The 23,819-nt window shown below is 40.5% G+C and overlaps 1 long non-coding RNA gene across 2 annotated transcripts; it reads left to right on the forward strand.

Moving 5' to 3' along the window:
- The first annotated feature begins 6,552 nt into the window (after positions 1–6,552).
- LOC131084277 (uncharacterized) lies at positions 6,553–23,548 on the forward strand. Of its 2 annotated transcripts, XR_009114551.1 has the most exons (5): positions 6,553–9,603; positions 11,911–11,988; positions 19,613–19,766; positions 20,067–20,224; positions 21,047–23,548. It is a non-coding gene; the product is annotated as an uncharacterized LOC131084277 (long non-coding RNA). The 2 variants fall into 2 exon arrangements; XR_009114550.1 differs by lacking the exons at positions 6,553–9,603; positions 11,911–11,988 and having other exon boundaries at positions 18,633–19,766.
- The last annotated feature ends 271 nt before the right edge of the window (positions 23,549–23,819 follow it).

Raw genomic sequence — 23,819 nt, forward strand, 5'->3', positions numbered from 1 at the left:
CAAACAAACAACCTACAATAAGATTCCCAAAACCACCTATCTGTCATTTAAATTTTTTTACTGCTACTTCAGGTGTGCAGTATGATGGGTGGATTTCTCATTGGGAGCCAAATCTTTGCTTCAGCAGTGCCTTACACTTGAATTTTTGATTTCCTAAATTTGTACATGAGATTGTTTTGTGTAAGTGTTTTGATTGAAATTGAGTGCTTTGGGGAGTAAGCCTTCCTGTGCTCTGTTTGAGAGAGAAGCAGCTGCCACAGCACCTGGACTGATCCAGGCTTCTTTCTGGTGTGTGCCTCTACCCTGGTGGGGGAAAACACCAAAATCCCTTTGGGAAGGGCCCAGGGTGACCTGGCCAGGGCTCTGGTGTTCACTGGTGCTCAGGTGATGCTGTCAGTGCTTACAGCCACTGCTTCTGCAGGGCTGGCCAGCTCTACAGGAGATACACACCCCTGCTGATGGTGGGCTTTGGTTGCCCTTCTCTCCTCTGTCATTTCTTTCAAAGGACTCCTCACATCATCCCTACACATTTCCCTGTCCCAAAGCTCTTTATGATTGAGGGCCTGGTGGTTGTTCATGCAGATCCACTCTAGGGAGGACAGGCTGAGAGGTCCTGCAGCTGATCACACCATCACTCAAACACAGCACAGACACCAAGGTCTTTCCATTAATTTAAACCAGAGCTGAAAAATCCTGTCTTCTAATAATGCAGTTGATTGATTGCTGTTTGATTAACTCTAAATCTGCTTTTCCTTGAGCAAGAATTGGAAATGTGCTTGATGTAATCCAATCCTTCTTTGCACTGGTTTCCCTTTGGCAATATTAAATATGCAGATATTTTTTTCTACCTGAGTATTATGCAAGATACTCATCCAGGTAATAGAATGTGTGTGTTTTGCTACTGCTGTGTCTCTAGACTCAAAATAGGAAATCCTTACCTAATGTCTATGAAATTAGAATCAGAGAATCACCAAACTATGTTCAGGTGAGCACTAATTTTAATGATAAACTTACCTGTTAAGGTAAGGGTTAGAAAAAACCAAATATGTATTTTTAAACTACCTATGCAGCTGGAGAGGTGGTTTTTCAACTTGAACACAGTTTTGTGCATTTACTCACATTTGTATTAAATAGTTAGCTGATTAGTGCACACATTTGTGATGGTGTTCACAGGGGTCCCAGAATGAGGGAAGAGACGAGGATCTGACTCCATGTTTCAGAAGGCTTGATTTATTATTTTATTATATATATATTACATTAAAACTATACTGAAAGAACAGAAGAAAGGATTTTATCAGAGGGCTGGCTAAGAATAGAAAGAGAAAGAATGATAACAAAGGTTTGTGTCTTATACAGAGAGTCTGAGCCAGCTGACTGTGATTGGCCATTAATTAGAAACAACCACATGAGCCCAATCACAGATGCACCTGTTGCATTCCACAGCAGCAGATAATCAATGTTCACACTGTGTTCCTGAGGCTTCTCAGCTTCTCAGGAGAAAAAATCCTAAGGAAAGGATTTTTCATAAAATATCATTGCTACACACATTAGCCACACAAATTTAATTTATGATTTGCAGGACAGAAGACAGCTTTGAGAACTGCTAAATGAAGTTAGTTCTTGTGCAGGTATCCATACAAAAATAATATTAGAAACTGCTACCAGCACTTTCTCAAAATCAGGAGGAAATGTCTCTTCTATGGTTTGGGCAAGGCACTTTTGCTGTATTTTTCTCTTTTTCTGCTGTGACAGCACGGGAAGCCTTTGGAGGGTCTGGGCTGTAGAACTCAAGCCATGAGCCCCCAGTGCCTGCAGAGGAGGGGGTGCCAGGGTGGGATGTGCTCAGGGGGATGTGCTGGGGCCTGGCAGCAGCTGTGTGGCACAGCTGTGTGTCCATCCTTCATGGCTGAAACAGAGCACAGCAGCCAGCCTGATTCCTCTGCATCTTCCCCCAAAAAATCAGAAAAAATCTGTTTGGAAGGTGTCTTCTGCTGATGTCTTAAACATGGCAGAAATGCCAGGATTTATCAGCTTTTCTTAGTGTTTTGTACAGCAGTGGTTAAGGATGAGCTTCCCAGGGCTGGATGATAAGTAAGGGTAGAGCAAAGCAGTTCTTTTCTCAGTGGGCTAATTAACAATGTCGGCAGGTAGCACTCAATTGTCTTTTGAAGTATTTTAATTAACAAAAAGTGATTGCTCCCTTCTTTGCAGTTTATTCTCTACTTTCCTTGAGAAGTAATATTATATATATTATTATTTATAATATTTATTATATATATATTATAATATATAATATATAATATATATTATTATATATATTAGCTATTATATATAATTATAAATAATTATAGAATATATTTTTATTATAAATAATTATATTTATAATAATTTTTATAATTATATATATTATTATTTTTCTGATCTCTATCATCACAGCAGTCTTACAACCTGAGCAGATAACACAAGGACTAAGCAAAGGAAATATTTGGTTATATGCCTCTAGTAAAAGGAAATTTGGAATTGTAACTATCTTTTTTTCATTTAAATGTCACTTTGCTTCATAGTACTCATAGCTAGAATTAATGCATCATCTGGGCCTCAGTCTCAAAATACCTGGTATTTATTATTAAAGGAAGGCAGACTAAACCAGTTATCTACCTTTCATGCATCCTTTTTTTAATGGTATCTTGCTTTTTAATGGTATCTTGTTTCAGGGAAGAAGGGAGCTGTATTTGAAGGAGTGACTCCAGAAGTATTTTGGGGTGTGCAGGACGGTGTACGTCGCAAAGGTTGGCTGCAGTTCCGTATGCCTCTGGAGTTCAGGGGAATTAAGCTGAAGGTTTCCTGTCTCTATTGCTCAGCATGAAAGTTCAAAGCTATTTCACTTCCCGAATTAAAGCATTCTTGTAAGATAGATGGGATTATGGTGTGCACATATATATCCTCTACAATTGGGGAAAAAAGAAATTACCCCAGATGACTTTTTCACCTCTGAGTAGCCATCTCATCCTAAGTCAATTGTCAATGTTTGAGATACTATTTACAGAGGAGCTTTTCTAGTGTGAGTAATACTCTTTCAAGTGAAAATAGATGGATGTCATCTCTTTCAGATTAGTTGATCCAGTGCAAGGATAGCAATGAGAAATGTCAGTCCTACATGTTCAAAAATTATACCCTAGCTGTGCTAAAATTAGGAGCTAAGTTTAAGGGAAACGTGTGTGTTCGAAAATGTACATTTTTCAGTGATTCAGGATTGTCAGTGCTGAACTTAGATTGTTCTTGTCAGTAAGACTGAACTGATGCTTTGAGAAGGCTGATCTAGAACAGAGGCTAGACAGAGTTAAAAAATAAAGTATAATAATAATCATAAAAATAATCATATTTTCTGAAAAATCCCTTTCCCCAGGATTCTTCTCCTGGGAAGCTGAGAAGCCTCAGAGAAAAATGAGAACAATAATTATCTGGTTGCTGCTCCTGTGTTTTGCTGCTTTGGAATGTGTTTGGAGATTGTTTACCCACAGGTGATTTTTTCATTGGTTTCATGTGAGTTGTTTTGGCTCTTTGGCCAGTCAGGGCCAAGCTGTGTCAGGACTCTGGAAAGAGTCAGGAGTTTTCATTATTATCTTTTTAGCTTTCAGTAAGCATCCTTTCTGTATTCTTTATATAGTTCAGTTTAGTATTCTTTAATGTAATATAGATCATAAAATAATAAATTAGCCTTCTGAGAACATGGAGTCAGATTCATCATTCCTCCCTGCCACGGGGCACCCCACAAATACAACAAATACAACTTTTATTAAAAGTCCTCAATGGATCCACCTGGGGCAGCACAAGAGCCCAGCCAGGGCTACACCCAAGATGAACCAAGATGGTCACAAAATGTACGACAAGTCACTAGGTTTGTCGCTTTTATAAGTTCTTCTCCATTTGAGGAATCAGAGGTGGTCAAAAATTGCAGCCTTTACAATTGCAGAATTGTAAAAAAGATCCTGGTTGATGAAGTTTTCTATGTGTGTGGGGTGATGTTTGGTAATCAAGGCAAAAGAAATCATCAAGTCATAGCTTGCAAATGGAAGAGAGAGAACCAAAAGGAAAATAAAGCATTATGCCAAGTAAGCAGGAAGTTCAGAATGAGATTTCTGCATTTTTTATGACATGAGAGTGCTGCCTATAGCAGAAATAAATGGTTTATTAATCTCAGGCTGGCACCAAATGCAAAGAAGAGGTAGCAGTTGAGGAACTGGAGAGCCATTATCAAGTATGTAATGGAACATCACTGAGTGATCTAGGTTATAAATATTCGTATGGCTTTCTGCATGAGAGAAAAGGGGAGCTGAAATCAAGCAAATAAAACTAATATTAATTAATGTTGGAAATATGATGTCATTGGGCAGTTTAAATTAGAAGAGGAGCATGCAAGAGAAACACATGGGTGGGAGAGTATGGTGTTACCAGCACAGGCAAGGATGCTTTTAGCAAAGACAAATGAATTTATGAAGCTGGTGACACTAAATGTGGAAGTGATTTATAGGAAATGCTCCTAAGCCAAGGAAGCAAAGAAAATTAGTCCAAAGGAGTCAACATACTAAAATACAATTAGATTTTTTAAAATTTGTCTTTAGAATGTGGACACACAGGGTTGGAAATTACTTCTACCTTTTGATTTTATTTAGAAAAGAACCTGACCCTGGCCACTGGGAGAATGAAACAGAGCAGGACTGGGATCCCAAGCCTGCCCTGCCCATTTCTTTCCAGTGAGCAGCCAACTCAAAGAGGAAACCAATGGCTCCAGTGGCAGCTTAAAAGGGATTGCTGGAGGCTTGGAGCTTTGTGCATGCTTGCCTTTCTCACCCCACATGCCCATGAAAGCAGAACGTTTCTTGAGCATTCATGGACTGCACAATGACAGCACAGTTGTTCCCAGGTGTCAGATATTCAATGAGCCTGTCCCTTAGAGGGGTGCTGGGGTCTCTGGGTGTTTGGTGAAGGGCTCTGCAGGCAATCCTGGCTGCATGGATTGGGGCACACACACAGGTGAGCAGGGCAGAGCAGAGCAGCTCTTTGCAGTGGGGCTGGAGCACGCTGCTGTCAGCCTCCCATGCTGAGCCTGCTCCAGGGCTCTGATAAATGCTAATAAAATTGCCATGTAGGATCTAATAACATAATAGACCATATAATCACAAACTATGTGTTTGAAAGGTAAACAAAATTCTCTTCTGGCAAGGGTATAACAGGGAGTTACAATTTATGCCTCTCTGTATACCCCAACCATCCACTTATTTAAATGGTGAGGCAGTTAGAAAGCTTTTGATACAACATTATCTTTAGACATTATAAAGCAAATTATTTGTTAGTATGGCAGTGAAGGCTTTGCTGCAGCTGAGCATGCTTTGCAATGATAGAAGCAGATGGTTTACAAAGTTACAGAATAAGAACTGATTATCAATTTGCTATCCTCTAACAACATCAATGTCGAGTGATAATGTACTGTACTGCTTGTTACTGAGTAAATAGCTATTTTTATATTACTTGCTTTCCTGCAAATTGGCTACTACCAGGAAAAGTGAAATATATGGCTGTGTGATATCCTGAAGCAGTAAACAAATTGCTCAGAGGAAGCATTGTTGAAGCACTGAGGAATATTTGCTGATATTTATAATTTCTATCTCTGTCAAAAAACTCCAAAAGTCCACAATTCTCCTAATACCAGAGGTAGTCAGAGCCCTGTTGCTTTACCATTTACTTTTAATACTTTTAATACATAATGGCAAAATACTGAATATGTTCTGTGTTAGCAGAACTCGAAATCACAGGATTTTTAGCAGAAACTGAGCATAAAATGAAATATTATCTTCTTCATTGTTCTCTTTTGGCTTGAAGAGAAGAAAATTCCAGAAGGTTAAAAATGCTGCTAAAAGCAGGAGCACTATTATAATTCAAGGTGACTATGTAGCATGCATAAGTAACCATGCAATAAATATTTTCCCTTTTTATATTCTAGTAGTTTTCAATAGCTTTCCCCAGTTCAGGCTGGGGAAAGGGAGGCCATTATATCTTGACAAGGTGGTTTTCACTCAGGCTGTTGTTCTTTGAAGAAAACAGCCTTCTTGCAGGTCAGTGACACACACCAGGCTCCCTCTGCCCCACAGGGCATCCCCAGGTGAGGCTCCTGTGTCTGACAGGTAAAAGTGGCTCCTGCAGCCTGGCACAGGTTTGTGGAGTTTTCTAAGACCCCCAGTGAAGGGAGGAAATGAACATGGATCTGGCTCCATGTTCTCAGAAGGCTAATTTATTATTTTATGATCTATATTATATTAAAGAGTATAATATATTCTTTATTATAATATACTATACTAAATATAGTGTGTGTATATATATATATATATATATATATATATATATACACTTATACCATAGTATATATATATATAAGTATATATACTATGGTATATAAGTATATATAGTATATATGTACTTATACTGTATTAAACTATACTAAAGAATACATACAGGATACAGACAGAAGGCTAAAAGATATTAATCAAAACTTGTGACTCTCTCCTCAGAGTGCGACACAGCCTGACAGTGATTGGTCATTAAGTCAAAACAATTCACCTGTTGGATAAACACTCTCCAACCACATTCCAAAGCAGCAAAACACAGGAGAAGCAAATCAGATAATTATTGTTTTCCTTTTACTCTGAGGCTTCTCAGCTTCCCAGGAGAAGAATCCTGGCAAGGGGATTTTTCCAGGAAATGTGACAGTGGCATAGGCATTGCGAAGGTTAATGAGGCATTGAGTAAATAATGGGGAGAAGATAAAAAAAATTTGGATTGCTAAAGGAGAAAGGAGCTGTTTTTTCTCGATATTAATCCAGAATGAGGAGCAGGGTTTAGAGCTAGCTCTGGAAGGCAGAGTTACCTGTGCTCTGCTCCTGGCAAAGGGAACACATACAAGTTATTGGGATATAATATACTCACTGATTAGGTAATAGCATGGCAAAGCAAGGAAAATATTTTATGGCAAACTTAAATAGCAGTGGATTCAGGTTCAGGAGGACAGGGGATTAAGAGAAGGGACTTCATCTGGTCAGGGTAGATAGTGACCATTAATCTGTCCTCTGGAGGATGTACTGAGCCTGAATAACAGGAGTGCATTTGTGTGTGTATGAGTTTCCCTAGCTTGTTTTTCTAATCTATTGTAGTCTCAAGCAATTCTTAAATTGTAGCTTCCTTCTTCCTTGCCTCACTCCCTCAGCACCCCTCCCTCCCCTATCTGTTTTCCTTTAGTCTGCTTATGGGCTTATTAGTAGGAAATAGAATTAATCAACTGCTTACGCTATATTTGAAAAGGTGACATACCTAAATCTAATTATGCAGGAGAAGTTAATGAATGCCACCTTACTGGTGCATTGCCATCAGCAATGCCCACCCTATTTTCTTTGCATTTCCTACAGGGACTGCAGTGTAGGCAGGAGAGGGGAAAACTATTCCATTCTAAATACTGTAAAATTAGACAGCCATATATTTTACTTTTCCTGGTAGTAGCCAATTTGCAGGAAAGCAAGTGATATAAAATAATAATACTGTAATAAACCATCTCATCTATTGTTGTGAATTTAGAGTGCTCAAACTTAGATGAGATCTGTACTAATTAGAATGCTGCAGCCAAAACTTCCACACTACTGGTACAACACTGATAAATCCCAATGCAAATTTGTAAAAAAAGTGTTAATTCATTTCTTAAGTGCATCTTTTTTAAGCCATGCAGTTTTTTGGAAGTGTACTGGGATTTCTTTTGAAGCACATCTTGACTTTTAGTAAATATATCAAAAGTACTTTAAAATATATCATAGCTAATTCTGCTCTCCCACAAATCCATCACTTTTTATTGCCTTTTAACTAATTCACCCTTTTCCACAGCCGAGAGGAAATAGTTTAAATCTCTTGATGGTATGTTTTTCTTTCAATTTTTCTGGTTGTAAATGTTTAGGGGGAAAAAATCACCTAATATATCACTGTTAAAAGAAAGGACAGAAATGTGTTCCTCATGGCACCTTGGCTAACTGGACTGTAATATATCCAAAGATACCAGGTAAAAGGGCAATGCTGGGGCCGCTCACAGTGCACCAAGGTGATTTAGGAAACCAGTTCCTATGGCTGGCTGATTCCTGGAATGGAGAGGTGCAGGACTAAAATCCAGCCCTGACAAAACCCTGCGATCTCACCTGGACTTTGTTTGTATAGCAATCTCTTGCATTGCTGCTGTTTGCTGTGAGCTCTTCAGTGCTGTTTGTGCAGGAAGAGAAATACCTGCAAGTCCAAGTGAGGTGCTTGGACCTTTAATTGCATTCAGTTAATGCTTGACAAGTGTCGTATGATTTGCAAAAATCATCTGTTCCTTAATCCTCTTCAGTGCCAAGGGTTATTAGGAAGGGACTGCAAAGAAGATGAGAAATTGGAACGTTTGTATGTTGTGGAATGAATGAGAGAATCCTCAAGTGGCTTAAGAATGATTGGAGATTTTCTTTTAACCTGTGGTAAAATTTGGATTATCAAAACAAGTGTTATAAAAATTGAAGATGACCTCTAGCTGAGCAATGCTTTCCCTTAAACCTTGGGAAAAAGCACAGAGAAATGACAGCAGGAGCTGATTGCTGCCCATTGCCACAGCACTGAGGTGGATGCACAGAACTCTGCTGGGGCTTAAGACACAGTCTGAGTGAGTTTCTTTTCTCATATGCACACCTAAGATATATCTCCAAGGCACATGTGTGAGATTTCCCACTTTTTGCCCTCTGAAAACTTTGCAATCTGTTGCAGAGTTCACAAGGGGAAGAGAAAAAGCTTTATTTCATGGAAAGGAACGAGGCAATGAGTTAAGAGCTGTCATTTTGGGCTTGCCATCCTTGCTCTTAGTGCCCAGGCTGAATAGCTGCAGGGTTTCTGAGCTGCTGCAAACAGCATTAGCAGCTGGCTCTGAGCTGTGATAGACAGACAGCTGATAGGTGTTTCACAAATGAGCTGCTCTGCATTGAGCTCTTTGAGATGCAATCTCTGTGAGCCCAGCTCCAGCGGCTGGGAGGATGTGTGTGAGAGGGGAAGGGAAAATGTCAGCAAAATTGCTGGATGCACACGTTAATTTGCACTAATCTGTCTGGGAGGAGCTGTGCCTGCAGCTCTGCAGCCTGTGATGCACAGCGAGGAGCTGCCTTATCAGGCATGGAGCCACACGCTCCTGGCAGTGTTCCAGGGGCTTCTCATTGATCAAACAGGGGCTTGCACACAGGAACCAACTTTAAAGGGAGATATTGTATGCCAGGGAGTTTTAAAGTTACTCTTTTTCCCCGTAGTTTAACAATTATGAATTCTGTAACGTGCACCGTGCTGCAGTACAATGACAGTAACACAATTTTGGTTCAGCTTGCAGATAAGATGTGGTGGGAACTGAGATTTCCAGACTCAGACACGCTTCTGCAATATCACTGGGTTACCAAAGCTGCTTGATTTACGAGGAATTTGGAGTAAAGCGCGGGATACCTGGACTAATTACCTGAAGAAGGCAGCCTGAGGTGCTGATTAGCATCCAGCACCAGCTGGCAGGTGAGGAGGGAGCTCTCAGGGGAGGATCAAAGGGTTCTGTGTCCCAAGGGGCTGTGTTATCTATAGGGCTGTGTGTCCCAAAAGGCTGTGTGTATCCAAAGGGCTGTGTTTCCTAAAAGTTTTTGTGTCCCAAAGGGCTGTATTTCCTACATGTCCTAAATCAAGACAGAGCTGTTGAAGTAGTTGCACTTCCCCAGCTGCTTGGCTGTCCTCATTTTGTCTGGAGGAAGGTTCCTCAAGCGCTTTCTGTCCAAAATGTGAGGTTAAAAAACAAGCAGTCATTTCCTTTCAACTACAAAATAATTTTTCACCGTTAATTTTAAAATGACTGCAGCTTTGACTGGCTGGTAGAAATCAGAGGCCCATGCTTTATGCAGGATGATTATTTATTAATTTTAAAAACAAAATCAAGGCTGTCTGCGATTTGGATCTAATTTCACATTTATTTTTCATAGTTTGTTTGCTTAGTAGCTCTGCAGTAAAGCAGTGATTAGTTAAATCAGTTATACATAAATTCAAAGACTTGTTCTTCATTTTAGATGTTCAGGCTTAATTGGATTTAAATCAGATTAAAAAGTGACTTCTGAGGGAAAAATACCCCCAAGCATGCAAAGAGGGTTGCTTTTTTTAACTTATCACATAAATGGCAATAGAGATTTCTATCTTTATAACATTTATTCCCTCTTACAGCTTACAATTCTATTTAACTTTTAAAGAAAATACTTATATATTAAAATATTAGCAGGGCAAAGTAGGAGGAAGCTGCTGACATTTCTTTCTCAGACTACCCTGTTTTCTACTCCAGAGTATTTCCTTTAGATTGTAATGAAATTTAAAATCTAAATATTATGAAAGGAGGTCATTCTATGATTTTGTTTAGCATATTAATTGCTGTGAAAATCACATATTAAAACCATGGAAAAGACTTGGTGTTCCTCAGGAGATGCCCGGGTAGATGTAGACAGCTTCTCCCTTGGGTTTAGGGACTGCCAGGGGTTTAATGCAGGCCTGGGCCATGAATGGAAAGAGGAATTTCTGGGTGATGAGGTGCAGGGTTGGGAGGGTTTGGATGCAGATGGAGATGGTGCATTTTGAGTGCCATGGGAGTAGTTTGGGATAACCAGAAGTAACATCTGTGAGGCCAGCAGATAAATATCCTTGCAAAGGAGCAGAGCACAGCTCAGTTCCCACTGTCAAGCACCATTTATGCTCTAGGGCAGTAGCATTCTGCTGCCTGGCCTTTTTCCTAAATTTTTGCATTTTTTGATAGGCATTTGGGCAAATGAGGCTCCTGCAGGGGCAGCTATCTGGAGCTCTGCAGCCTCCTCATGATGCAGGCGATTGAGGAGTTGATGCAAAGTCAGGTCCTTCACCATATGCAAGGTAGGGGAAGGCACAGCTTTGGGGGACAGAGCAGAGATTTGGATTCAGATAACTCCCCATCTGGACTGATACAAGGCTGGGGAATTCAAGTTATCTCCCCCAAAAGCTTTGTTTTCCAGGGGGCTGACAGAGGGAGATGAGAAGGGGCAGAAGGAATAGCAAGTGCTGGCTCCAAACGGCTCTGCTCATCTTTCCCATCAATTATTTACACAAGAAAGATTTACATGAAAATTAATAATTGAATTTTGAATTGCTGCTTTACATCAATAATGAAATAGTTGTGCCAAATACAAAGAGATAAAGAGAACAGCATAAGGAAACCATCGTAAATACACAAAAGGAAAAGTAATATTTTAATGAAACTATAAAGCTTATTACTGCTTTATGGCAGAGGGTTACTGTCAGTGACCTAGAACACACAGCTTTATATGCCAAAAGTGAAACCTCCTGTTTAATCTATCATAAGTGGTTTTGGCATATTAAAAGTGTGAGCTGGATTCTGCTGGATTCCATAATCAAGTCATTTTTGGTATCAAAATAGGTTTAAAAATAAAAATTTTATTGTATTAGTTAAATTTTTACAGCTTTTAATACAAGTTGTCTTTCAGGTGTGAGCATCCAAAAGTATCATGGTAGACATGAAATTTCAATATTTTAACTATTTCGATATTAATTTTTATTATATTTATATTATTGTATATTTATATTATTCAATACTATTTTTTACACCAATTTTGTCAGGTATATTTCTGGAGAAAAGAGACTGAGACTTAGCCTACAAAAACCTATTCAGTTGTTAATATTCAAATTTTTGACAATTGCTATGATTTTATCATTAAGGTAAAAATGCTGGGGTGAAGGCATTGTTGTGCTTCTTGAAATGCTGTAACTCAAACTTTAGCTTCTTTCTCCCCCACCCCCAAGGTAAGGCTTCTGTCCAGAAACAGGAACGTGGAAAGCATGGAGAATAAACAACCTGTACACATCAAAATCTGTAAGTAAGTAAAATGAACTCATTATTTATTTTAGTAACATGATGTATGTGTTACATATAGAATTTCTGAATTCTTGGTGATGAGAAAACTGCAAACTGAGTCAGATACAGCACTGACCTGGAAAGCACTAAGACCCTGCACTATATGTGATAAGTACAAATGCTTTTCTAACTTTATTTACTTTTAACTTGCTGGTCAGTCCTTTCAAAATCTTCTGTGATAGAATCAGCTCCTAAAGTGTACTGTGGCCTACATCTATGAATTTAAAGAAAGGAAATGGTAAGTATGACAAAATAACTCATATAATGTTTAAAGTTATGCACTGTTCCTTGACCTGCTCCAGCTCCTTCACTTAATATTGTTTTCATTTTGATGTAGATTTCTCTTGCCATTTCCCTTCTGTGTTTCACCAGACTGCTACCTGAAGTGAATTTAGGGGGAAGACAAGCATAAAGTCAATTCCACTTGATGTAATTCCCCAGATTTTAAAAGGGAAAGACATTTATTTAATTTGCCTTGCAACCTATGAGCTCATGGGGTTCATTAATTTCTCAAGAAGTAAATAAGTTCCGCTGGTTTGTTCTCCAATTTATCACTTTTTGTCTGTTTCCATTTTAGCTGGTAATTCCACCTCTCCCTCTTGCTTGAATGAACTCTGTGAGAGAACACATCTGGGCTTTTTCAGCTGGGGGCACAACTGTGCAGAAAACAGGCATTTTTTGCTTAATTGCTCTTATAATTGGCAGCCCATGGCTTCAGAGCACAGGTAGCACACAGGTGTGTGGGTTACTGCACCAAGAGGGCTGGCCCTTTGCTGGGACACATCTGACTGGTGATGGGCTGGGTTTCTTGGTGTTGCTGGTGCTGCATCTCCCACTGAATGCCATGAGTAATGCTCTGGACACGCCAGCCAGGCAGGCATTGTAGACACTGAAACTGCAGCCTGCTTGTCTGCTGATTTGGGCAGAAGGGAAACACAATTAGGGGAGGAAGTCTCATTAATGAGGACACTTTAGTAGCAGCTTTTGGTAGGGTGGGGCGTGGAAATGTTAGATTCAGAAGATAATCAGCCTGCGTTTTTATCTCTACTTAAAATAGTAGAATGGAAAATTATCTTATCTCCATAAATTGCTATTTTTCACTTAGTCAATTATTTTATCACCCAAAGCAGATGCCACACAAAGAACTGTGCTTGGGAGGCATTTAGTTATTTATCTCGGTCAAAGTGTCTCAGTAAAAAAGCTGTCAGTAGGAGATAATAATAATAATAAATATACATGGCATTTGGCTAGAAGAATACAAGATTATACTCAACAGAAACACATTTCTAAAAGAATAATTTTAGCTAATTAGAAATCTCCAGTTATGCTTAGAGTTGTAAGAAAGTGAAATCAAATTTAATTATGCAAGGTCCCAGTTGTGCCAAAGGTGTTATAAAGAATATCTTTATGGAGACATTCAGTATAACAAACTGGCTGGTGTTGTTATTAGCATGCTCAGCTGCACATTTTCTTAATATTAGTTTAAAGTTTAATGGTGGTGTTTGTAGGACTAATTACCAAGAATCTGCACAGCACTCACTGGGATAGTCACCCAAAAGGCTCACATTTTTGCAATGTTATGTTATTGGTGGCTCCAGAATATCTTTGACTAAATCCTTTATATTCTGGTACTTAAAAGTGGATCTGTGATCGTGGCAACAGGTGCTTTGGGTGCATAAACAGTGAGTTAAACAGCTGCTCCCTCTGCATGCTGGCAGGGGATTGCTGGCCAGCATCAGGGTTTACTGGGACGAGTGCAGCACTGCTCTGGGACAAAGTCAGGGAAAGATTGCTTATCTTGGGTGATAGGAAATGTGGGTAAAGAGGACACACAGTAGCCATACATGTTTTCTGACAACCAGTTGTCCAGGCATGCTGAGGAGGAAAGCTTATTATTCATAGTAACTCCAGATAAAAACCTTTTAATACAGGCTGTCTATCAGGTGTGAACATCCAAGAGTATCATGGTAGACCCAAAATTTCGATATTTTAATATTGCTTTTAATATTAACAGTGAAAATATCATGCATCTCCTCCCTGAAGGAAAGGATTTTGGCTGGGCAGAGCTAACAGTGAACCAAGGGGTTTTTCAGTGGCACTCACTGTGCCTTGAGCAGGGGAGTCATTCTGTCACCCAGTAAAAACAGATCTTAGGTACCCATGGAGGAGCAGTGATCATGAGAAAAATGCTGTGATGTTAGAGGGATGTGGGAGGATTTGATGTAAAGGAATCCTGCTAATCTTGGAATTGACACAGAATCAGGAATGGTTTTTGGATGAGGCTGGGCAGTCCAAACCATTTTCCCCTTCTTTTCTGGCAGCTCAGTTCCCCACTTCATGAGTAAATGAAGCTTTCAAATTCATGCAAGTCTTCCCAATGATTTTTTTCAAGCCCTGCAAGGTTATGTCTTTTCTTCTGTTATTAGAGCATTTCTTTCCAAGAGCACCATTTTCTTCTCAGCCCCAAAGGTGACTTTCCTGCCAGTAAAGACCCTCCTGTCACCGCCAGGTGGTTTTGTCCTTGAGCCACCTGGCCTGACACACTGGGACCCTCTCTCTTCTTCCCCACCCACACAAGGCAAGCATCCCTATTCCCACAGCTCCTCTCCCCACAGGATCACAGTGAAAGAAGGAGAAAGGCTGGACATGCTTAGATCCTTCCATCTTGCCTCCTGAACCCCTATTCTGAAAACCTCAAAGTCCACTTTTTCACCTTGTGGTAAATTCACTATCATTCTACTTAATTTGTCATGGCTTGCAGATCTTCATCTAAGGTTGGTAACTTGCTCCACGGGTCATAATCAAAACCACAGGCATCTTGGGCTCTGTGTCAGGGTCTCTGAGCCCCCTGGCAGGGTCTGGGCTGCTCAGGACACCCAGAGTGATGTCCTGCGTTCTGACAAACTGGGGAGTGGCAGGAGGAACAGGAGCCCCGTGTTCCATGGGCACTCACCTGACACATGGCACTGAGCTCCTCTGCAGTGCTGCAGGTGTGCAGCCAGGGCTGAGAGCCTTGTTTTAGTGTCTGTGATCTCCAGGAGGGGCATGCAGCTCAAAGGTGCCTCTCACAGTCTCTGTGGGCATGAGATGTGTTAGTCTCTTTTCTTAGCTTGGCAGCTGTAAAAAGGAGTCAGGATTCTTCTGTTCTGCTTTTCAAGGTTTATTTTATGCTTATCTGTACTATTCTTTCTCTGATCTGCTGAGGTCTCTCCAGCAGGTTGGGTTGAAGCACACTGACCACCTTCAGGGCAGTGTTATCTTTTTATACTAAAAATTACATGTACTTTATTTTCAATAATGTTCTAATACTTATTACCTATGTTAGACAGTCTGTCTCTACTCTAAATTAATCTAAAACTCTCAACATCACCTAGAAGATGGAGGTTAAGACAAAGAAAGAAGAAGGACAAGGCCCGCCTAAAGCTCTCATTTTAAAAACTCAAAATTCTCCTTTTCTATCTTGTAACAAACTATCATTCTACTTAAACTTTCGTGGCTTGTGAAGCTTCATATAAGGTTGGTAATTGTTTTTTCTAAGGGCTAAAATCAAAGGCGCAGGTGTTTGTGACTCTGTGCCAAGGTCTCTGAGCTCTCTGTCTCGAGTCCTCCAGGGCAGCCAGAGGAATTCCTTCGGTTCCCACAAGTACCTTAAAGAGGCAGGAGCTGTGCTGTGTCTCAGCCCTGTCATGTTCCTGGGCTTTGTGCTCAGGCAGGGGAGGCAGCCAGGGGTTTGTCCCTGTGGATCTGCAGGCACTGCTGGAAAAGGCGTCATTCCTGCAACTGGCAACAACCTGGGATGGGATTCACTCCTCTCCACCTCAGACACCTGTGCTCTATATGCATTTGCAGCTGAACTGGGCACTCCAGGCTTCCCTTATCAGTTAATGGAAGAGATTATCTATTTTTAGGCATGAGTCACCTGTCCTATTATAGCTCTCTATTTTAGTGCATGATGAATTGCATGATGTCCATTAACAATTCAGGAGAGAGTCTAATCCAAGTAGCTCTGATGTGGACCTCTTAATTGATTTATTTGGATCAGTTCTACCCCATCTGCCTAGGTCTTTAAAGCACTGGGTGTCTTCCAAGGCTGAAACTGAGGCAAACAGTGAGAGAGGCAGTGCAGAAAGCATTTCTGCTTTCTTTGCCCAGACAGCAGCATATTTTCAGGTATGACTTTGGCAGCTGAACACTTGAATTGGCTGTGGTCATTTTGTACTGTCACAAGTACCATTGGTCCTTGTCTAGGAGTAGTTTGGTCTCCATCTGTACAAGCTCCATCTAGCCTGAAAAAGAAAAGGAGTTTCAGTTGCCTTCCTTCTCAAGTATCTGCTGTTTTACGGGGAAATTCCTTCAGCTCCCTTGCCCTGTCCCAGCCCTCCTTTTCCTTATGGCTCTGTGTCTGGGCTGCTCTTGATGCAGCCAGACCTGGCAATTCTCTGTAACTCCTCTGAGGCTGCTGACCTTCCTTACCTCTGGTATTTTTGGGGTCTCCAGGACAAAGGAGGAATTGAGAATCTGATTCCATGTTCTTAGAAGGCTAATTTATTATTTTATGCACTTACATTATATTAAAGAATACAATACTAAAGAATAGAGAAAGGATACGACAGAAGGTTACAAAGAATGATAATGAAAACTTGGGAATGCTTTCAGAGCCCCAACACAGCTGGATGGTGATTGGTCATTAAATAAAAACAATTCACATGTTGGATAAAAAAATCTCCAACCACATTCCAAAGCAGCAAAACAAGGGAGAAGCAAGTGAGATAATACTGTTTTCTTTTTTCTCTGAGGCTTCTCGGCTTCCCAGAAGAAATCCTGGAGAAGGGATTTTTCAGAAAATAAGACAGTGCCACTTACCCTTTGCTGAAACGAAGCTCTCTGGCACAGGTCTAATGATGTCATGAGCTCTGAGATCTGCCATTCCTACTCAGTCTGAGTACCTGTCCAGTACCTGTTCTAAACTGGAATATCTATGCACTTACACACAGAGGATGCGGTTCTGTATCCTCTCTTGCCACCTAGCCCAGTGAATCCTGCCTGGGCTGAGGACACTGAGTCACTCTTCGTTCTCTCACCATTTGCATTTTGTTTCCAGACTGTCATCCCAAGATGATAGATGATAATTTAATTCATAGCAGATGAACTTGGCCTGTGATGAATTGCAGAGGCTTTGGATAAAGGGTGAATGTGGATCTTCACAGATAGGATTTCTCCACTGTGGGAGAAGTCCAGGGATGCAGAGGATCCACCTTGTGACACTCATTCTTTGTCCAGCTGTTACATCAGAACACAGCAGTGATGCAAGCTTCCTGTTCCAGTGCAAGAGGATCCTGTAGGATCTCCTATAACAGGGAGTGCTGATATGTTTCATGTCCCAGGACTCTGATTCTCAGTAATCCTTCTTGGTGTAAGGAGAAAAGAGCACACACAGTGGGTTTTTAGCTATATCAGTTACTGTACATCTGAAATGTGTCCAAATTCCAGAAGAATGTCTGTTAGATAGCATAAAATACATGAAATGGAAGTCATTTGGCACACTTAGGGAGCTCTGTCCTACAATTCTCTCCCCTTCTGTCTCTCTTGTTGCTAATGAAACAGCTGCTTTTTGGTTTCAGGGTTTAACCTATTTTTGGAATCCTTTTATGCTGTTGGCCCTTTGAAATGCATGAATTGCTATGAAAGAAAGCCAGTGTCATTGCTGGGAGGCACAAGGATGGCCTATAGGTGAGCTCATGTCTAGTGATGAGAGACTGTCTCACCTATTCATCCCCTCCTTTATTTCTGTAAAGTGACCCAGTTCCCCATGGCACATGGTTCTATGCCTTTTCTGCTTTTATTTAAGCATTACAATTCTGTCAGCCCCAGCCCTTCATTAGCACAGCACCTGCAGGTAACTCCCTCCTTTGGGAGGAATTATTTTTTCATATCTAGGCCCCTGTTCCCACTGCAGGAATGTGCTGGCCCAAAGTGGAAGAGCTTGGTTTCCAAGGAAAAAAGCTGGAGAACAGTGCAGAAAGAAGGAAGCTGTGAAGGAAATAGAGGGCAAGTGGAAGGCAGAATCTATTTATTGGACAAGAACCAAACCTTGTTTCTGTGCTCTCAGTGGGATGACATTTTGCTACTGTGCAGCAGAATTTCACTGGAGGCTTGGCAAGTAGAGTATGCCATCATCTGAAGAGTCAGGTTATCCTCATGGCTGAGTGTCCTGGTTCAGGGCAAATTTTGGAGAGAACCCCCAAGGGGCTCCTCTAGGAAAGCAGATTCATTTGGTCCCTCTCCCAGCTAGTCTGGGAGAAAATACCTCCTTGGAGAAAAGTAAAAAAAACCTGTTTATTAAACAATAAAACCTAAACAATATTGAACAATCAAACCCCTTGTTGCTCCAAGAGAGATGACAGAGTGAGAAAGTCCCTCCCCGGGGTGCAGCTCAGCTCACTCAGGCTCTGATCAGTCCCTCAGTGCTGGAAATGTCGCGGGCCAGGCCCGGCCTGGTGGGCCTCAGGTGCAGCTGCCAGTGCTGCCCTGGGTGTTCAGGCCAGAGCAGGTTAAACAGGGCCAAAGAAAAGGGAAAAAACCCCAGTCCAGGGAACTTCTTTGCCTCAGCTAGCTAAACTAACTAAAAGCAAAGGAGAGCTCTGTCCTGCTGTCTGTCCATCCACAGACAACACAGTCAGGAGCAGGAATGTGGAGGAGTGAGTGCAGTGTCTGAAAACAAACTGCTGCTTCTTCTCTCCCCCTTCACTCCCTGGAACAAGGCTTAAAGGTGCAAAACTTATTATTCAGCATAAACAGAACAGAGGACTGGGGATAAAGCATCATAAAGTCAACCCAGGACACTGAGGAAGCAAATCCAGGATCACTGAGTTGGTGTACACTCCCATCTGCCCAACACCAGCGCAGGTGTGACTTTAAATGTGATTTAAATCTTTGCATTGCTTCATTGGCTATTTACAATCTACAATTAATTAATTCAGCACTAAACTGTTGTCATTATAATACAAGAGTTCTATTGTCAGTACATTGCAAGGGTTCCATATTGTTAGAGTTTCATACCTCCTTGGTGTTTCTTGTAGGCAGCTGCTCCTCTAGGCACTGACTCCAATTCCTTGCTGTTACCATCTGACTCCAGTTCTTACCAATCCACTCTTTTATGCCACTGTTCTTATTGGCTACAGGTGTGGCCTGTTAACATCAGCCTGCTCCTAATCTTTAGTACTTGGTCCAGCTGCAACTCTTTAGGGGATAAGATTATATTCTATACTACCTTCATTCACCCATACTGTACCCCCTTACACTAAACCAGCTTAAGCAGCAGCTCCTTCTGGGATTTGCAGTTTGTAGGCTGGAGGCCTGTTTGTGTTCCAGCTGACACAAATGAACATGCTGTGGTTAACTGAAGGTGGGAAGAATCATACCTCGTGTCTTGGTTGCAGAGTTAGCTACTTCTTCCTTTTAAAGGCCAAGCTGAACTCAGCTCATTTTGGATGATTAAAAAAGGAGTTTTTATTTTTGTTCTCTGGTTTCTGAGTTTTCTCCTGAAAAATGTTTTTGATCTGATCAAACAATTTTGTCCTTTTCAAACAGACCTTTATTCTCACTGCTGCATCCATTTCTGCCTTGAGGCAGTGAAGAGGGCTCCTCTTTGCTCTGCATCCCTGCACAGTTCCACTGAAACTGAATCATCTCCAATGTATCTGCTAAACCCTGGCTAAAGACAAGAAGGTCTGAACACAGCAAGGTTTGGCTTTCTTCCTTATGGTTGAAAAATGTAGTTTGAATTCTGTGCTACAGAGAAGAGCCTTGCATGTAGCATTGCATAGATGGCAGATATCTGCCATTCCTCCCCTGCTCAAAATACAGCCACCTATGACACCTGTATACCTTGTGTTCCTAGGACACAGCAGGCCATGAAGTTTAGGAAGCACATTTTGTTAAACAGAGCATGGTTAAGGAGATAGATGGTTGGGAAAAATAATTCTCACTAAGATTATAAGTATTAATGCCTATGTGTTGTTCCTGCCCTTATTTTTTTTTTTAGGAAAAAGTCAGGCATTTGCTTTCACATCATATTGAAGTTGAAAATACAGTGTTAAAATAGTGTTGGATGGCTGGAAAGGATGGCCAATTGGAAACGATGGATGGGAGCAGCTGGAGAGATAGTGAACATGTCTGTGACTTCTGAAATTAATAACCACAGTATAAAATAAGTTTTGTGGTTTTATAATCATGTGTTTGACCCTGTCCCCAGCAGTAACTCTCCTTTGTGTCACACTTAAAGATGCTTCCATTTGGCTTTAACCTGTTGAAAAACGTGAAGGAGACCACAAAAACCAGCAAACCCCCAGGATTGTCCCACACAGCAAAGAACTGGGGCAGCACAGGACAAGAAAGGGACAAGGCACCATCCCACACCAACCATGTGTGTAAAATTAGAGGCAAAACAACAATAAAGGCAGCAAATAGTGGTGCTGCACTTCTTTGATGCCTCTTGGAGGCTGAATAAACCCATACTTGGTGTTGCCCTGCAACAAAATCCAGGGCAAAAGACCAGATCCTGCTCCTTGTAACAGTGTTAGAACAACTGCAACCAGTACAGAGCCGTTTTATAGAACCATCAACTCCCGGTTTCAGTCCCCACTCTGTGTTTAATGGGTTTGCTCATCCTTTCAGAAAAATTTTATTCTGGTGTGACTGTCAAAACCAATGGTCAGAGCAGAGCATCAGATGGAGTCCATGAACTTTGAGTCTGCCAGAATGCAAAATACCAGGTCCTCAGGTAAACTCTGGGCAGGTTAGGTAATAGCAGTGGTGTTGGCCTCATTTAAAATGTTCTTTTAGCCTTTATTTAATAGTTGTCTTTCAGAGCAGGCTGTTTTTCATTACCATTTAAAATAGATATTACCACCATAGTTAATAACTTTCATGCTTTTTCTAGCCTCCAGCAACTTTATTATTTATTTTTAAATTATAAATGTTCTGCTTTTCTCTGGCATGCCTTTTTTTTATTCTTTTCCCTAGAACTCAGTAATCAAGTACCCAGGAGAACTTGTGGAAGGAAGAAGCAATGGAGCTGAGAGTGAGCACCAACCTGGTCAGCAGATCAGAAGTTATGTTCAGCTCCCAGCATCCTGCCTGTCAGCCTGGAATGCTGCTGGAAATTCCATGCAGTTGTGCTGCCTTCACAGCAAAGCCTCCAGCCAGATGAAATTTGTATGTGTGAGGAGTCTGTGCTGGGTGGAAACACCTGAAATACTGCAGGTACCTCTTGGTTGAAGAACAAGCATCCACGAATAAATGTAATTTTGAATTGTCCCATTGACTGACCAACAGCCCCTTTCCTGCCGGGGCTCAGCAGTGCTGCTCTTCCCATGCCTGCACAGACACCATGTAGGCTGAAAATTAAATGAGAAGACAAAAAAATCGCCTTAAACATACAATGTTCCCTACAGGGTTTTGTTTATGCAACAGAGAGAGCCAAGGAGAAGATGTGCCCCATGAACTCTGGTTATAGAACTATCATCTTATGGAAATTTAATGTTTTGGTAATCCTAGGTTCTCCTTTGGGACTCTGGCCTATGTCTGTGTTGATATTTCAAGCTGCAGGAGCTGAGGCCTAAACCAAGTTCCTCAAACAAAATGCCATAACATTGCCAAGGCAAAGGGAATAACTGTGGTGGAAGACACGTGGAAAAGCAAATTCAGTGAGTAGGGAACTTGTAGCTAGTCAGACATGTGAAGGGAAGAATATTCACTGAAGAAGCAGAGTGGAACTCTCCTCCATTTAAATGTACTCACTGACTGAAGTGGGAATATTCAAAGCATATTTTTCTGCTATTAAGCAAGCACCAGCTGCTGGAACAGAAGGATGTGCAGGAGAGTGGATCCACCAGTTCCCACCTTTGCCATGCTCTGAGAGCACCTCAAAGGCTGCCCTGGGCTCCAATGCCTGCTAAGAGATGCCAGAGGATGAGAACTGGTGGTGACAACTCCAGCAACACAAACTCCCATCTCCTCTCCTGCCTGGATAGGAATCCAGAGGAATTTTCCTAGGGATGTGGGATGCCCTTCAGATATTACAAGAATGTTTTGATATATGGAAAATTCAGTCAAACCATGGTGTCTCCAACACAAAAATAGCTGGTTCTTCTTCTCTACTATTCCTGCATCAATAAAGTTCCCATTGAACCTTTCGTGTTTATTCAAAGATCAGCAAAACTTACTAGGAGCCAGGAATTACTTAATAATAACAGAATAAGTGTGACTAAGTAAAAAAGGCCTAAAAGAGAGCTCAGAAAGCTAAAAATACAATTAAAGAGAGATGATTAGAAACCACTGAGCGATATTAAAAAGTGGTGAAGCATTGGTTTTGGAGCAGAAAACATTTCTGACAGAAATGCCCGTATAAGTTTACGAAAGCTGTTTACTACACAAAATGCTGGAAGCATTGATGAAATAGCCAAATTTATGGAATCACCAGAAATTCAGTGCAAGCCAGAAAAGTTGTTTGGTGAAAGTCCTCTAAGCAGTGCATGCCATTTCTAACTCCTGTGAGTGCTGGGTGCTGTGGGACTTGGAGTTCTGAGTAAGATATAATTAGAAAGCAACACAAGCCTCAGGAGTCGTTCTTCTTTCAGCTATTTCTAAGGGCACCTTTAATTGGCAATATTCAAATACAAACTCCTCCAGATATGAGTAATGTCACAGTCTTCAACTCTCTCCTAAATTATTCCAAGTTTCTCAGTGAAAGATAATTTTAGTGTGAGCTGGTTATCTCCATTTAGAATAATAAGAGAGAAACTTGGGTAGATTCTGAGCTAAATCTTCTTGCAAACTGGTTTGCAATGAAAGGGAGAGAAAAGTAGCTCATTATCAGCAACAGAAAGACTTTTGGAAAGCTTCAATACATTCATGAGACTCTGAACATGGAAAAAGATGTATAAATACATATATTTATATCTTCATAAACACTCAGAAGGGAATGAAGAACCCCTTCTTGGGTTGATGGTCTGGCTGCAGCAATGCACTGCAGCCATGAGCAGAGAGCTGTTCTTTGTATCCCTCTCACATTTAAAACAGCACATTGTCCTGGCTAAACATGATTTGTCACAGACGTCTGCCTCTATCACCAGTTTCTACACATAATGAAAATTTACCATTCTTTCATTTGACACTAGAATCAAAAGGATAAGAAAACTTACAACAAATTCCTTATTTTCTAAAGAGCTCTTATGACTACTCAGGATGCAGTGACTTTGAACAGTAACTTTCTCTTATTGTATATTTATGAAGCAGATTAATTTCCAAAATGCAAATGCATTTCCCCTATCTTGTTTTCCTTTTTGCCATGGGATAAAGTATCTTCTGAATGCCATTTGTTCTAAAAAGGATCTCAGAAAAACTGAAATTAACACCTGTGGAAACTTCATGCTACCTTAGTATATAGTATTTATAATATAGAGTTTCTGGAATTGGAGATATATTGTTCAAAAGGTAAAACACCCCAAGTATTATATGAAAAAACAGTATTATATGAAAAACCTACAGTATTATATGAAGTATAATTTTATAGTATTATATGAAAATTATATATAATTAATATATTATAATATATATATTATAAAAATATAATATAGTAATATATGAAAAACTTACAGTATTATATGAAAAAACATTATATGAAGTATTATATGAAAAAACACATTATTATATGAAGTAAAATAATATAGTATATGAAAAAATGAAGTATCATATGAAAAAGTATTATATGGTGTATTATATGAGAGAAAACCTA

The sequence above is a fragment of the Melospiza georgiana genome, chromosome 6 (assembly GCF_028018845.1).
Source record: "Melospiza georgiana isolate bMelGeo1 chromosome 6, bMelGeo1.pri, whole genome shotgun sequence".
Classification (NCBI taxonomy): domain Eukaryota; kingdom Metazoa; phylum Chordata; class Aves; order Passeriformes; family Passerellidae; genus Melospiza; species Melospiza georgiana.